This window comes from Anolis sagrei, chromosome 5, assembly GCF_037176765.1.
Source record: "Anolis sagrei isolate rAnoSag1 chromosome 5, rAnoSag1.mat, whole genome shotgun sequence".
Lineage (NCBI taxonomy): Eukaryota > Metazoa > Chordata > Lepidosauria > Squamata > Dactyloidae > Anolis > Anolis sagrei.
The window spans coordinates 132919191-132935726 of record NC_090025.1 but is presented as its reverse complement, the minus strand read 5'-3'; the positions used below and the strand labels follow the sequence as shown (position 1 = coordinate 132935726).

At 42.5% G+C, this 16536-nt stretch overlaps 1 protein-coding gene across 6 annotated transcripts in view; it reads left to right on the top strand.

Moving 5' to 3' along the window:
* The first annotated feature begins 3654 nt into the window (after positions 1 to 3654).
* FOXP2 (forkhead box P2) overlaps positions 3655 to 16536 on the top strand; it is a 402068-nt gene continuing 389186 nt past the window's right edge. For 3 of the 6 annotated variants that reach the window (XM_067469068.1, XM_067469057.1, XM_067469056.1), the window contains exon 1: positions 3655 to 4222. The gene's annotated coding sequence lies outside the window, so the exon portion shown is untranslated. The remainder of the gene's footprint in view (positions 4223 to 16536) is intronic. The other 3 variants (XM_067469069.1, XM_067469055.1, XM_067469070.1) reach the window with 2 other exon arrangements.

The following is a 16536-nucleotide window of genomic DNA, read 5'->3' as shown; positions in this document are numbered from 1 at the left end:
TTGTGGCAAAGTGGCACAACAAAAATCCGGGCTGCTTCACCACACTAGAGAATAAATCCGCTTTAACCCCGGTTTCTTCCTTCTGCAGAATTCTGGGGTTTGTAGTTTAGTGAGGCTGTTAAATTCTCCTCCCTAAACTACAAACACCAGAATTTTGCAGGAGGCAGAAACCGGGTTTAAAGTGGATTCATTCTCTATTAGGAACTGGACACCGGGATCTAATTTCGCGGCTTTTAGTCATGGCCACCCGAGTCAAGGCGCCTGGATTTGTACCGACTGGGGTTCTATTCTTTCCGCGGGTGGTTGATATGTGAAGGTTGTAACCCGGGGCATTCAAAAAGTTACAATTTTCCGTCGCTTTCAAAGTTCCTCGTGACTCCAGAGCAGGCATAGGCAAACTTGGGGCGTCCAGATGTTTTGGACTTCAACTCCCACAATTCCTAACAGCCTCAAGCCCCTTCCTTTTCCCCCTTAAGCGGCTGAGGGGGAAAAGGAAGGGACCTGAGGCTGTTAGGAATTGTGGGAGTTGAAGTCCAAAACACCTGGACGGTCCAAGTTTGCCCAGGCTAGCTCCATAGGTTCTTCCTTACAGTGTGTTTTGCAAAAGTAGTTTCAGATGTCCCTCAAGATTATGCTGGTTCTGGATCAAATCATGAGATCCCTTCAAGCGAAGAAAATACCCTTTCCCCGTCTCTCCCTCCCCATTATATTACGAATAGAGAGTCCAACCAAGTCGCTGTGGCAAAAGCGGTTTCGAATCGGACGCTCTTTTTTTCCCGCCTGAAACTCAAGGAGAGAGAAAAAGGCAGCTGCCAAGTCCAAAGAAAAGTGAGACGGGTTGATCAAGGCAGAGCATGTACAATAGCTTATTTGAACTGGATTATCTGAGTCCACACTGCCACATAATCCAGTTCAAGGTGGATTTAATACAGCCGCGTGGAAGGGGAACCTCCTGCGGACCGTTTCAAGGCTCCTGAGCATGTGCAATGTGTACCCTTCTCTCCATCATCACAAAACAGGCAGGGATGAATGGACTGAGGGAACCCAATGGGTTTTCCCCTCAGTCAAAAGGTAGAGATGTTTTGTGTCTGAGGCCCTTTCCACACATCTGAATAAAACCCCACATTATCTGCTTTGAATTGGAATATATGGTAGTGTGGACTCAGATATCCCTTCCACACGGCCCTGTATCCCGGAATATCCCACATTATCTGAGTGTGGTCTTAGATAGTCCAGTTCAAAGCAGATATTGTGGGATGTTCTGCCTTGATATTCTGGGTTATATGGATGTCTGGAAGGGCCCTGAGAGCAGGGTTGGCATCCCCACTTGAGAATGTCACCTGGAGCAAGTCACTCTCTCTCAGCTTCAGAAGGCGGCAAAGAACCCCCCCCCCCCGCTCAAATTTGGCCCAGAAAACGCCTGAGAATGGCAACCGCACTAAAGACCAGAACAACCACTATAGGTGGTATAAAACTTAGTGCCCTTCCACACAGTCATATAACCCAGGATACCAAGGCAGAAAATACCACAATATCTGCTTTGAACTGGGTTATCTGAGCCCACACTGCCATATACCCCAGCTCAAAGCAGATCATGTGGGATTGTATTCGGCTGTGTGGGCGGGGGGAGACAGAAGCCCCCTCCCCCTCCCGCCCCCAAAAGAGTGGGACCAACTTCTTCGCCTTTTCGGCTCAAGGCGTCATTCCCAGCCCTGAGGGAGGGGAGAATTCAGCAGCAGCCCCGCCTGCCCGCTCAAGGCTTTTCTTTCCAAGTGGACTCGTGTTTCCTTTTCACCACGTGTGAACTCTCCCACCCCATCTTTGCTCGCTGCTTTGGGTCTCCCTCCCCAAAAGATGGCCGGGATAGAAGCCCAAAGTGGGGTGCTCGAGTTGGAGAATGGCCGCGTCTACAAGGCAGAATGAATGCTGTTTGGCACCCCTTGAAACTGTCGCGGCTCATTGCTATGGAACTGGGGCCCCTACCACACAGCTGAATAAAATCCCACAATATCTGCTTTAAACAGGAAGATATGGCAGTGTGGACTCAGATAACCCAGTTCAAAGCAGGTATTGTGGGATTTTTCTCCCTTGATATTCTGGATTATATATGGCTGGGTTATAGGGAAGGCTGAGCGAAGGAAGATAGATGCTTTTGAACTGTGGTGCTGGAGGAAAGTTCTGAGAGTGCCTTGGACCGCCAGAAGATCCAGCCAGTCCATACTTCAGGAAATAAAGCCCGATTGATCATTGGAGGGAAGGATAGTAGAGACAAAGTTGAAGTACTTTGGCCACATCATGAGGAGACAGGAAAGCTTAGAGAAGACAATGATGTTGGGGAAAGTGGAAAGAAAAAGGAAGAGAGGCCGACCAAGGGCAAGATGGATGGATGGCGTACTTGAAGTGACTGGACTGACCTTGAAGGAGCTGGGGGTGGTGACGGCCGACAGGGAGCTCTGGCGTGGGTTGGCCCATGAGGTCACGAAGAGTCTGAAACGACTGAACGAATGAACAACAACAATGGCTGTGTGGAAGGGCCCCAAGTCTTCTCTGCCAAAGAGTGCGCTAAACCACAAAGCTTAGGCTTTATAGCACTGAAGCAAGGCAGTTCAAGCAGTCTCGGGGCCCTTCCACACAGCCCTATATCCCAGAATATTCAAGGCAGAAAATCCCACAATATCTGCTTTGAACTGGGTTATCAGAGTCCACACTCAGATTATGTGGGATTTTCTGCCTTGATATTCTGGGATATAGGGCTGTGTGGAAGGCCCCCCAAACTGCATCCACTGGACAGTATAAATGTGCCCCTGGGTGAAGTGAAAGGAGCCAGAGGAAGGCAAGGAGCGCCAGAAACCGAGGCCCCTTCCACAAAGCTGTATAAAATCCACATTGAACTGGGCCCTTCCACACAGCCCTATATCCCAGAATATCAAGGCAGAAAATCCCACATTAACTGCTTTGAACTGGGATATATGGCAGTGTGGACTCAGCTAACCCAGTTCAAAGCAGATACTGTGGGATATTCTGCCTTGATATTTTGGGTAAGGGCTGTGTGGAAGGGCCACCAGAATATCAAGGCAGAAAAACCCACAATATCTGTTTTGAACTTGGATATCTGAGTCCACGCTTCCATCCCAGTTCAAAGTAGAAAATGGGGGGGGGGGGGGGTTATTCAGCTGTGCGGAAGGTGCCTAAGAGTTCAAAGCAGACATTGTAGGTTATTCTGCCTTGATATTTTTGGATTATATGGCTGTGTGGAAGGGCCCTCAGTGGGTCAAAGAGCGCGCTCTTGAGCCCAACTCTGAAAAGCGCGGCCCAAACTCCATTTCCTCCCCCTCCCCCTTTCCTAGAAGGCTTAACCCTGGCGGAAGTAAAGAAGGAGAAAACAAAGCCCCGTTTCGAAACCGGCGGGGCCCGAGGTACGATTTCAACACGAGGCTTTTGTGTTCTCCTCTCCCTTCGCCAAAGTGGTTTGTGAGGAACAGGGCGGGAGAGGGAGGAGGCGGAGGAGGAGGAGGAGAAACAACTCCGCGCCGGGTTTGTTTCCCCAGCAGGTGGACCTGACGTCAAGGAGCCGGGCGCGACTCCGAATTGAGCCGCCCCCGTCCGCGCCTCCCCGCCGGCAGGGAAGCAGAGGAGGGAGTGGGCGCTCGAGGCCCGGCCCCGCAACTTGGAGGGGGGCGCGCGAGGCGCCATCCTCCCCTCCTTGCCAGGCAGTGAGGCAACTTGCCCGTTCCCCTGAAGTGTGTGTGTGTGTGTGTTTGTGTCTCTCCACCGCGTGCCACACTTTATTGTAAATTCACACACACGAGACATAGAGGGAGGGAGGCAGGCAGCTGCAGGCTCCATTCAAGAAGCAGCCACACGCCCAGAGGGAGGAGGAGGAGGAAGAGGAGAAGCCGAGGCGAGAACGCAGAGCAGCTGCCTCTCCTGCTTTGGTGGCTCCTTTTGCCGGCTGCTCGCCAGGCCGCGAAGGGGCAGGAGGAGGAAGAGCCATCCCACTCCGCTCTCTCTCTCTCTCCCCCCCCTTCTCTCTTTGGGGCGTTTGTTGTTTTCCCCTCCCACTCTTTCTGCCTCCTCCTCCTCCCCCTCCTCCTCTTGCAGCCAAACACTTTTCTCGCGCCAAGGAGAACCCTCCGCCTGCCTCCCTTGCTCTCTCTCTCTCTCTCTCTCTCCTCATTTCTTGTCATCTCCTCGGGACTCCAGACAGCGCGCGCTCGCCGGGGTAAGTCCCCCCCACCCCATTCCCCCTTCTTTCCTCAGAAGCCCTCCTTCCTCCTCCCTCCCTCCCTCTCCTCCCACCCCCTGAACTCCGGGCTTCGGCTCCGATCCCTTCCCCCTCCACGGCGAGAAAGTTTGCAAAGGAGAGGGAGATGCCCGTCCCCCCCTCCCCCACCCCGCAGTGACATGTGTCACGGCTTGCTCTTGGCAGGTGGCAAACGCTCTCCTCAGACAACCTCCCCCCCTCCTCCCCATCTTTTCCTTCGGGCTACCCCATTCCCTTTAAAGGGGAATGAATTTAGATAGGCATGTGTCTCTCTCTCGGGCTCGGAGCTTTTGTTTTCAAGGCAAAGCCTGGAGAGGAGGCAACTTGGGCACGTTGGGTTTTGTAAGGGACAGGAGGGGGGGGGGAGGAGTGTGATCATCCCAAAGACATCGCGTTCTGGATTCGGACCCCCCTCCCACTTCTCTTCCCAGGAAATGCATTGAGGGTGAAGTGATTTGTCCATGCCCCTCCGCCTGTAGACAGGGTGACTTTTATTTCCAAGCAGAACAAAGTTCGGGGTGACGTTTGGGATGGTTGCTGCTTCTCTTGTTGTTGTTGTTGTTGTTGTTGTTGTTGTTGTTGTTGTTGTTGTTGTGTGCTACACTTTCCTGCCAAGGATGAGAAGCCGGAGTGGGCGCTCTTTCGCTCTCTGGACTGTGTCCTTTGGAGAGCATCCAGTCGGGCCTTCTGGAGTAAGAGGGAGGGGAAAGGGGGCGGGAAGAGGAGAGAGACTGGGTGAGTGGGTGGGTGAGAGAGAAAGAGAAAGAAAACGGCCTATCACTGACATTGGGCCGCATTCAACCAGCTCTGGCTTTCCCGTTGACTCCCCCACCCTCAAATTGCATATGGACCTGCCTTTGGAGAGCATCCAGTCGGACCCTCTCCACACCGAGGCTCTGTGAAGCAGGAGGAAGGGGAAAGGGAGGGTTGGAAAGAGAAAGAGAGGACCTATTACTGAACTTTGGGCCTATTCAGCCATCCTCTGGCCCTCCAGTTGACCCCCCCCCCCAATAAACTGCATGTGTACTTGGAGGAAGAGGAGGTTGTTTTGTTTTCCATCCTTTCTAGCCTGTTTCCCAAACTTTGATCTTCCAGGTGTTTTGGACTTTAGTTCCAGAACCTGTGATCATTGGCCAAGGCAACTGAGGCTTATGGGAGTTGGAGTCAAAAGCACATGGAGGATGGAAGTTTGGGAATCACTGAATAAATGCAATTTGACACCACCTGAATTGCACTGGCTCAATGCTATGGCATCCTGGGGTTTGTAGTTTGGTGAGGCACTAGCACTCTTTGGCAGGGGTGGCTAAGGACAGTTTAAAACCACAACTCCCATTCTTCCATAACACTGAGGCATATTGATGAATATGGTGTTAAACTGCCTTATTTCTATAGTGTGGATGCCCTTCTGGATCACTGCATTTATGTACTCTTTGGTGTGTATGTGTTTGCTGCTGTTTGTTTAGTCTCCAGACACCCGTTTTCCCCACCTCCTTCACAGGCCCTTTTGATTGCCTTGCCAGAGAGGGTTAACCTTGAACCATAACAATAGAGAATGTTAGCCTAAAACAATAGATGAATAAATAATGGAAGCAGACCTATCTGCAACTCCCCAGGCGTGCTTCCTAGGTTTTTTTTTTTTATGGGGAGCCTTCTCTTGAATTTTACCTCTTGAAATTCAAGTAGAAGAAAGTTGTGAAAGTTTAATTTCCAGAGCTTTTGAGAAAGAGTGGGGAAATGGCTCTGAGGCAAGATAGGCTTTGTTTATGGAGTGGAGAATGGAGAAGAAGGAAAATAAAATTCTAGCTGCCCTTTGCTCAGGTGTTTGAGGGGTTGCCCAGGTATAAAAAAATGAAACAAAAACTATTCATTTGGTATGAAAGAAATAAAGAAAGATAGATCAGATGCCCAGGTGAAATTAAACATGCTCATTAATGCAGGTTCCTTTTCTGAGTAATCTTTCCCTTGTGGTCTCTTTCAATTCTATGATTTGATCAGACTTAATTAGACTTAAACACTGCATGGCAGGCTTTGCTTTGAAGGAAGCTGTTCACTACTTTCATTGGCTCCTTTTCTTGGAAGGAAACAATGGGCTTGTGGCATCAGGTTTGACAGGAAGTCTCACAGGTTGGAATAGTGTTACAGATAGTGACACTTAGTGAGGAAGAAGGTAATTGAGGTTTAGGGGAAAGTTCCTAGAATAGCTATCCACCACTTGCTGTGCATTTGCTGAACTGAAGAAGAGAAAGCACAGTAGAGCCTTTCTAGGAAATAGTAAAATGACATAACCAGTTGATGAGAGGAAGGAGATATTTTAGTTCCAGACATCTTTGTTCTTTGCAAAAATTGCCAAAAAGGTAATCTAACATTGCAATCCTGAAGCAAGTCCCACAATGTGGAAGTGTTAATAGGATGTCAGCCAAAGGTGCCATTCCCCCCTCACTTACTTAGAAGTGTTGGCCATTTCCTCGTGCAGGAGTTTCGGGTTAGGTTGTAAAAGTAATTCATGACACATCTTTGTCCTTTTTCCTTTCTGGATCCAAAATTCTTTGAAGGAAATAAATTCTGTTTCTCTACTTATTTCAGTTGGCCATATAAGTTGTAGCAATGTGGGAACAGTGGTTGGATAAATGTTCCAAGGATTGTGAGAAATGGTTCAGATATTGCATGAAAAGTATTTTGCTTCTTCTTTTGTTCTCTGTTGGATAACTCAAACCTGTGAAGAATGTATAGAATAAAATAGTTCTGTTCATAAGGTTAAATAATATATGAATCCTTGTTATAAAGGTAAATATTCAATTCCTATACTCACTTGATTATGAGTTATGAAACCCATGATAGGAAATAGTTGTTGTACAGTCTTGGTAGTATACTTATACACAGTGAAGTCTGTAACCCCGAAGTTGTTGCCAAAGTTATAATTTTAGAATTGCAATGGATCTTTTGAAAATTTAGTCTAGGAAAAAAATCATAAATTTTGGAAGACAGGAAAATGGGGATTCACATTAGATATATTTAAACATACATAGATACACTGGAATAAGACTGTAGCACACAAAACAAAACAGTTGAATATTTATTTAGTATCTAATATGAATATTTTAAACAATGTTGCAGTTTATTGAAACAGTATAGATCTTGGAATAGTAAGCTTTATCCATCGAGGATTTTTGTATATAAAAGAAGAAAACTCTGCTTGTATCCCTTCTGACACACCTTACTAGAGGCACTTGCAGCAAAATCGCTAAAGAAAATGCATTGAGCAAAATATTATTATTTGCTAGTATTGGGATGATATCCTATTCCCTTTGAGTGAGGGAGGAGGGTTTTTTTTAAAGATGATATAAGATTTACAAAAACGCTCCAAAAATAATAATGTATAAAACTAATAACCTGTGTTATTTCTTCATTGAACTGTAATGTTTATTTGAGGAAGCTTATTTTATTCATTGCATTAATTTATTGGAGTTATATTCTGCCTTTCTCCTAGATTGATTTAAGTACTGTACTGTAATTTAACTGGGTTGTGGAGTAGTTGTTTCCTTTATTTATAGACTACCTGTGGGACTGCCTCAGTGTAGACTGCTTTCCTTAATGTATTTACTTTGAAATAAAGCTCATTAATTTTAGTGGAAGTCATTTATGAAGAACAGTGGTAATTATGGTTTTGCCCTTAAATACTTCTCTTAAAGAAGGATTAAATTAGTGTCCTGGAGTGCAGGTTCTGGTGCAGGATATGTTCACTTTCCCCCATAGGTAATATGGTAAATAACCATGTGTTGCACAAACAGTCTGTCAATATATAGTTCAGAAATCTTGTGAATGCAGGAATCTCAGAAGTGTTTTGCTTCTGATTTGCTTAAAGATATTACTGACGTCAGTGGGATTTAATTATGTGGGAATGTATCTCAGATGTACTGGAAGTAATTCCTATAGATTTCAGTGGGGCATATTTCAGATTTGTTAGTAAGATACGGTTTTAGCCAATGAAGGTGACAGCAACTCTGGCATTACCTGTGGATGTTTGTGGCAGCAAAAGCAGGGGCATAACTAAGGCAGCAGTCTGCACAAATGCATACTTCTGACCACAGTGAAGAATAGCTACTATTTTATTATTCTGATAATATGCTCAATATTAAGCAGACTTATTTATAATTTAAATTTTGTGTCAATTTGAAACGACACTTCCTTTGAAGTAAATAAGGAATGTACAAACTTTGCTTATATGCTTGGAACGTATATATTTCAGAACTGGTTGTAATGTGCTAGGCTGACTAGATAGATAATTCTAGTTGGTTTTGTAGCTCTAGCATGATGGATGATTTGAGCCATTTCACACAATTTGATTAAGCTAAAGTAGTGACATTTAAACCAGTTTACATCTCAGTCATAAGTATGTTTGCTTGAGGGTTATCTCATTTCATTGAATGGGACTTTCTTAAAAGTTCATAGTTTTAAGGTTTATTGCCTTGTTTAGGATTTAAGTGCAAAACAGTTCAAATCCAAACCTTTCTGTTTAATCAAGTGTAATCCGATGTTTAGACCTTTTGTTTTCTTGTCTTCTCAAATTAAGATAAATGCTTTTCTACATTATTCCCTGGTGTATTGGAGTTACTTTTTTAACAATAGTGAAGTGATGTGTTATTGTTTACTAGGATAACATTGGGGCAAGGTAGTTTTAGGAATAAGTCTATAATATGTCTTTATATCTTTTCTGAATCAAATTACAGAATGTAAGGTCTGTTTTGTGAACTGAAAATAATTTAGGACACAGGTCACTGCAAAGGTATGATTGTTAGTGGAGAAAATTTTCAATTGCAGCTGAACCTGGAATGCTATTAGTTCATTTAGAAATACTGAAATAAAATTGAGGTGGAGGCACTGAAACAAATTACGCTTTCAAAAGCTTACATACATTATGGCATTCATCTTAACTGCCTTCAATATATATATATATATATATATATATATATATATATATACACACACACACACACACACACACACATGCACACACATATACACACATACACTAGATGGTTTAGTTATAGATTTAATCTGTGCACTTACATAACTGCAGTGTTTCCTAGATAGTGACTTAAAGACATATTTTCCCTGAGTTTTACATGCACTTCCCTTTGTGGAATGCTATTATCATTTGCTACTTCAGTGCAGTTTAATATTAACTACCGGGGGGGGGGGGGGAGTGAAAAGTAAGTGGACAGCTCATGAGTATTACCTCTCTGATCAAGGTGTACTAGGTGATTTTGGAATGGGGGAAGAAATTGTGCAGTCAGCCAATGTTGAAATGTGTGATTTCACCTACCCTCACATCGTCTGGGAGTAAATGGATATTCAAATTGTGACAAAAAGATGACTTTTCTAGATTTGACACATTACTGTGCCCCACTACTATTACACTTGGAGATTATTGAAGAAGAGGTGACCTTTGGTGATTCTGGTTGATGCCCAAGAGTTGGTGCACCACACTAGCATTGTTCAACAGTTTAAGATCAGTGTCCATAGTAGTGTCAGATTCAATACAATATGAGTAGCTACTTGCTCAGAATGTCCAGCATGGTCACATATTAACTTCAAAAGAACAAACTTTTCAAAGATGAGAGGCTTTGTTAAAAGTAAGTTGAAAGTAAGTGTGAAGAGGGCAAATATCTCTTCAGGATGCTTGGAAGTTATTTAAAACCAAGATAATAGAATTCAGATATAATGTATATTTTAGATTAGGAGAAGTAGAGGAAAAATATCCAAGAAGATGCCACTATGGCTAATGAGGCGAGTCAAGGAAACGATAAAAGGCAAGGTTTCCATTAAAAATGTGAATCCTGCCCACATAAAGAAATAAGAAATATAAAAAATTCTCGCCCAAACAAATGGAAATTGATAGGGGGAAAAGGAAAAAAGAGATTGAGAAAGAGGAAAGACCCTCTTTTTGGAGTGCTTAGTTTTAAATATCTTGAGATCAGCAATAACAACGTGGTTACTATTGGAATCAGGAAATTGAGCTAAGAGAATGTGAGACTGCTTTATGATAGAACTGTGACCATACAGAAGTGATGGAAGGTAGGGCAGATAGATAAATTAAAAGTTATCAAGTCAGATGTGAAAATGTTGTTCTTCTAAGCAAAATATGCTGCTTGTCACTAAAATTGGTTTCTGTACTGGATGATTGGAAGATAGCCAGAGAAAACAAAAGACTCCAGGGGAACATCAGAAATTATAAACCTATTAGCATAAGATCTGTTCTTGGTAAATTGATAGAAAGGCATAATTGAAGCCAGAATTGTTCAACATGTTCTTGGTCTGCACCTTTTGTCAATTTTTGACAACATAGTCAGTTGATGGGTAGTTGACCCAAACAGTAGCCACAGAACGGTGTGTTCTATAGGCCTGATAAAGAAGTATAATCTTTATGAAAAAGAATTGGTATGGTTTTTACAAGCAGAAATTGTCTTGCCCATGTGTCTCAAAGTGATGTAATAGATGTTGTGTAATTGGACATCCAAGTTAAATAAAATTGTTTCAAAAGAAAGTCTTCTAAGTGGGCCTAGTGGTCATGTATGGAATAAGAAGTTTAAGAAGAATTTGGGCTTGTGATATGTTACGTTGGATATTGTTCAATATTTTCATAAGTTGATATTTCTCTCATTTTGGGAAGAAAAATGAATATAAATTGAATAAATAAACAGAAAAAATATGAAAACCATACTAGAATGAGGCTGGTAGAGAAATGGAACAGGATTTTAGAATCCAAATAGGAATATTTCATCTATTTTTGACTACTGCTTTTTTCATGAAGTAGTACATGTATATTACAGATTTGTCTTCATTTGGTGCTGTAAGAGCTGTTCAACAGTAAAATAGATTGCCTTGAGGGAAGTTGAACTCTCTATCTTTGGAAGCCTTTAAATAGAAGTTAAATGGACATCTTTCAAGAGTGATTTAGTTGTTTATTCTTGTATGACTGAAAATTGGACTATATAGCTATTCTAACTCTAAGATACAATGATTCTGTGTTTCTTGTTCCTTCCAGTCTGCACTGTTCTCCTTTTTAATATGCATTTAACAACTGTCTAGGAATTCCACATAGTACCAAATGCTGCTGTAAGAGTGCTAATCTTGTAAATTAAAGTTTGACGCTTGCAACTTTGATCTAATTTCATCTACTAGACTGTATGCGTTTGGCAGGGCTAGCTGGTTCTTGCGGTCATTTTTCCTGTAGAGCAGCATGTACATCAATGGCTCTGTATAAATAAATGATAAAAATAATAATCTGCACTGTCTGCCCGTTTTTGATAAAGGATAACTGCCAGACTTCTAAAGTCAAGAATTTAGGTTCAGGGTAGATCAGAAACCATTCCATGTGCCCTGCTTGCAACTTTACCCTCAGATGCCTTAGTTACCCATCTTGTTGTTTGCATAAATCCTTATGATTTGGACCACTGCATGAAGGCAACACAATGAGTGCACTTTGCTTGTTTTCTTCTACTTTTCCATCTTCTGTTTGTCATGTGATTTTATTTGGGGTCTTCTTTCCAGTCCCTTGCTGCTTCTTTCCCCACTCCCCTATCATTCCCAGCAAAGACCATTCCGTGAGCCTCCTAAATTTACTTGTGGGTAGCTGCCAGCATAGCTAACCTGGTTTTGTGTATGAAGAGAAAGGAATATGCAATGGCTAGATTGTCAACATGCTCAGCTAGACTAGCTTTCTTTTTGAAAGTATGAAGGTTTTTGAAACTTTCATTCCAATTAAAGCTGACATAAGCAACTTATGCTGTCAGGATTGCTTCTTGGTCTGCCGCCCTTGCCATATCCTAGCTGTATCTAGGAAGCAGGGAAAGAGGGTGCAGAAAGAGCAGCAGCTCCTCCACATTTCCTTCAGCTCAAGAAAGAGCTTCGCTTCACATTCACTGCTGTTACTGTGACTGAGTGGTTGGCAAAGGGAATAGAAGCTGAGTGTCATGTTGATGATGTTGTATTTCTGGCTACTGCTGTTCTTCCTTCTACAATTTCATCTTTAGCACCAGGATCAGCATCAATTCTTTCCTTGGGCAAAGGAAGAGCTCTTTTTGTCTCCAGAAGTGGAATATGTGTCAGCAAATAATTGATTATTATTATTTTGGAACATATGGGCAAGTGCAAAGCATGAAAGACTTAGGAGCAAAAGTGTGCAGATAGAAATTGAGTGTGTCTCTGTGTAAATGAATTGGTAATTGTGTATGGGAGAAATGAGTGGCATTTCCCCTGCTATAGATCAGGTATCAACATATTATGGACTAGATCCATGGTTCTTAACCTGTGGGCCGCAGACCACCTACTGGGCCATGAGGATGAAAATCTGGTCCACGAGCCTCCTTTTCATTTTATTTATTTTTACTCCTTTCATGCTGCCTGCTGCTCCTTCCCTATCACTGACCAGGGCATATGTTCTTTATCAGAAACTAGAGCTGATGTGGTTTATCCAGTGCAATTTTCTGAATCAGCACCCCAAACCAAATCTAAAGTAGACCAAAAACTGATTTGTAGCCCTTTTGGTACTAATGCTGGAGAGTGGTCCCTGGTCAAAGTGGTCCCTGGTCAAAAAAAGGTTGGAAACCACTGGGCTAGATTGTCCAGAGTACAAAAGGATGCACTGGTCTGAGTTGGATTTACAAGTACTGTTTCAAGCAACCTGTACTATTGTTCTCCTGCAGATATCATACTCAATTGTTTTGACAGGGAGCTAACGAAGTATAGAGAATTTGTGTGGGAGGGGTGTGTGCATTAAGAGCTTGCTATTTTAGGATGTGCAGTAACATTTATTCTATCTCTCCTGTTGTATTTTGAAGGCTGCTACAAATTTAAACTAGTCATAAGCCAGTGCATTTGCTGTGACTCAAGGCCTTCTCACCAGGACCGTGGCAGCTGTAGCTTAAGTGAATATTTGTTTTATTTACTCACAAATCAACAGTTGCTACCATTACTAACAACAATTGAGCTAGTTTGAAGATTTCTTTAATTTGTCTATATGTCCACAATTAATATGTTGTGTAGACAGATGTTAACATTTTTACCTTGAAGTAGGGCTATCAGTTCTAGGTTAACAAAATGTGCACAGGATGATATGGTTGGAATTTTTGGAACTAGTCTGCAGCACCTTCTTCAGAACTTACTTTTAAGAATAATGAACAACTGGGATGTACAGAATCTATCCATCACTAAGCAGAGTGTTGTCCTACTGCAGCTCACGTCAGCATGTCACAGTTATTTTAAAAAGGAAATTTCTGAGCATGTTTTGCTTTCTTGATGCTGCCTCTTCTGTAATTTTGTGGGCTGTGGAATAGATTGCTGTCACTCATTATGTTTATAAGTACAATAAAGGGACTGTATTTTGATGGTTGAACTAGATGCAAAGGAGCGATGAATGATTGGATTTGCTATAGTTGCTACAACAACTGAATCTTTTTTACTTTAGAAGTAACTGCAAGATGTGGTAATGCTGAAGAAGGATTTTGATTAGAGCACTGAAGGCAGATTTCTTTTGGTAGTGCCTTTCTTTATTATTTTCTTGCCCTCCTTTCTGTAGATATCATGGGATAGTCAGTTTATTTCCTTGTCCCATTACTTTTAGAAAAAAAAACTGGTTCTGCTTTTGAAGTATATACATTGCTCATTTTGTGTAAACCAAACAAATTTTGGTTGCCATATTTTTAGAATTGTGTTGCTGCTGAAGGGTGGCAAAGATAGTTTGATAAATAAAGTTGTCTAGGAGTCTATCTTAAGGCTGTCTGCATTTTAATATTTAGGTCATTCTTTAAAAGCAGCAACATGTTTTCTGAAATTTGAAAGACTGTACTGAAATATATGTTTTTATGGATTAAACAGTTGAGGAGCTGGACTCTAATGTATAAAAGTTTATTCCTTTCCCCCAAAAAGTATTTCATAAAAATGCTTACCCACTGTGGTTGACATACATGGTATATAAATACAATAAAAGATTTGTGTCACTGCTTCTGTACATCAGAGCTCTTAGGCAATACCAAAATATGCTTGCTTCTTAATAAATCTAGTAGCTTTTAGATACAGTAGTCTTAGTTTTGCTGCATGAAACTGGCAGGGCTATACCTTTTAGCTTATTTCTGTTCTGTGTTGGGTGAAGATCACTTAATGACATTGTATAGCTGGCTAGTGAAATCTCATTTCTAATTGACTGGGAAAATCTTTATTGACATTAAAGGGGGTTCATTGGATTCTTCTTTCATTGAACAGGTAGATAAAGGTGTGTGTATGTGGGGGAGCTGGAAGAGACGACATTGCATGCGGGGAGGGGAGGAGAAAGCTAGAAGAGGGGATGTTGTGCAGGGGTGGAGAAAGCTGGGTGACAGTGGATTGTGAGGGCAGTGGAAGCTGGATGTCAGGAGATCACATGTGGAGAGAAAACTGGATGAGGGGACATTATGCACAGGGAAGACAGCCGGATGACGGGCCATTGTACATGGGGAAGAAAGCTGGATGAGAGGGCAGTATGTGTGGGACAAGCTACCTGGATGAGGAAATATTGTGCATGGGGGGAAGAAAGCTGTATCAGGGATCACTGCACGATTATGTGTTTGGGGGGAGGGGGAGAAGATAGCTGGATGAAAGGACATCATGCATGGTGGGGAACATAGCTGCCTGAGGGGAGATCACATGCAGGGTAAAGTTAGCTGGCTGAGGGGATATCGCGCACAGGAGAAAAGATGAGGGGACATTACTCACGAGGGGGGGGGGGAGCTGAATGAGGAGACATCACATAAGGGGTGGGGAAAGAAAGCTGGATGAAGTGACATTGTACAGTGGGGGGGGGGGAGAACCCTGGATGAGGGGACATTGTCCATCCACTTAATGACCTTATATAGATGACCAGTGAAATCTCATTTCTAATTTAATGGAAAAAATCATCCAAGGGGAGTTTGTTAGATTTTTCTTTCATTGCACAGGTAGCTGAGGGAGACAGTATAAAAGCCCACTTCCATGCCACAAAGGTTTATGACAGTATTCAACATGGTCAGATCTAGCTAGCTACCTATGATGGCTTCATGTCTTCCCAGTTGGTAAATGCTGATAGGAAAATAAGAGGAAAACTCTTCTCCCAATATTAACTAGGGACTATTTAATGTATATTTTAATCTAGATACATTCCAGTGGAAGAATACTATTTTCTGTGGATACCTGTTGTGAGATGTGCAGCAGTACTTGTTTCAAAGATGAAGTATAGGTTAGATTGTCCTAATATTGGGCAAGGTGTAAGATTCCTTACACATAAAGCCTCTATGAAATGTCTATATAATGCCATAATAGAGTATATTAAATTAACAGCTAAATTCTTAAACAATGAGAAAGCAGTGTTCCTGTCACAGGAGAGTAGTGTCTCTCTGGGTGTATTTAAACATTCTTGTTTGTCCATTTTAATAAAATAACCTAAAAGAACATTAAGCAGCCTGCTCATTCACCCGAAAGTCAAATACTTAAGAGTGTTCAAGTTTTGGAAATTCAGATAACTATAATTCAGATAACAATGTAGGCCTCTATTTACCATAAGAGGAACCATAGGAGAGACCTACAAACGGATAGTGATTAGGTGGAAAATGACAAATAACCATCAGCCTTTTAGCCTAAGTCAGTGGTTCCCAACCTGTGGTCCATGGGCCACTAGTGGTCCAAAAAAATTTATGAAAATATGGTCTGCGGCCTCACCATTACTACATTGTTGCCTCGAAAACACACAGCAACAAGAGTGATAGGTCTCATGAAACTCTCTTATAGTGCTGAGGCAACAGGGATGTGGGGGGGGGGGGAGAGGCTGACTACCCATGAAATATTACTACTACCGCATCAGCTCTAGATTATTGAATATGGTTTTCTGTGGGTGAGCAGATGGCGACTGCTGGATGGCATATGTTTCGTATCAGAAACCAGAACTGATGTGGATGTGCAATTTTCTGAATCAGCACTTCCAAATGGCCAAACCGAATCTAAAGTTGACCAAAAACTGATTTGTAATGCTTTTGGTACTAATGTTGGAGAGTGGTCCCTGGTCAAGAGGTCCCTGGTCAAAGTGATCCCTGGTTAAAAAAAGGTTGAGAACCAGTGGCCTAAGTAGATAGGGGTGTGGATTAACTAGTACAATCATTTGAGCATGAATGAGTAGTGATCCATTTGCCACTAGTTAGTAGACATTGGAGAAGCTGAAAGAAGGAAAGAAAGAAAGAATTGTAGACATTGGGTCCAAATAAGGCACC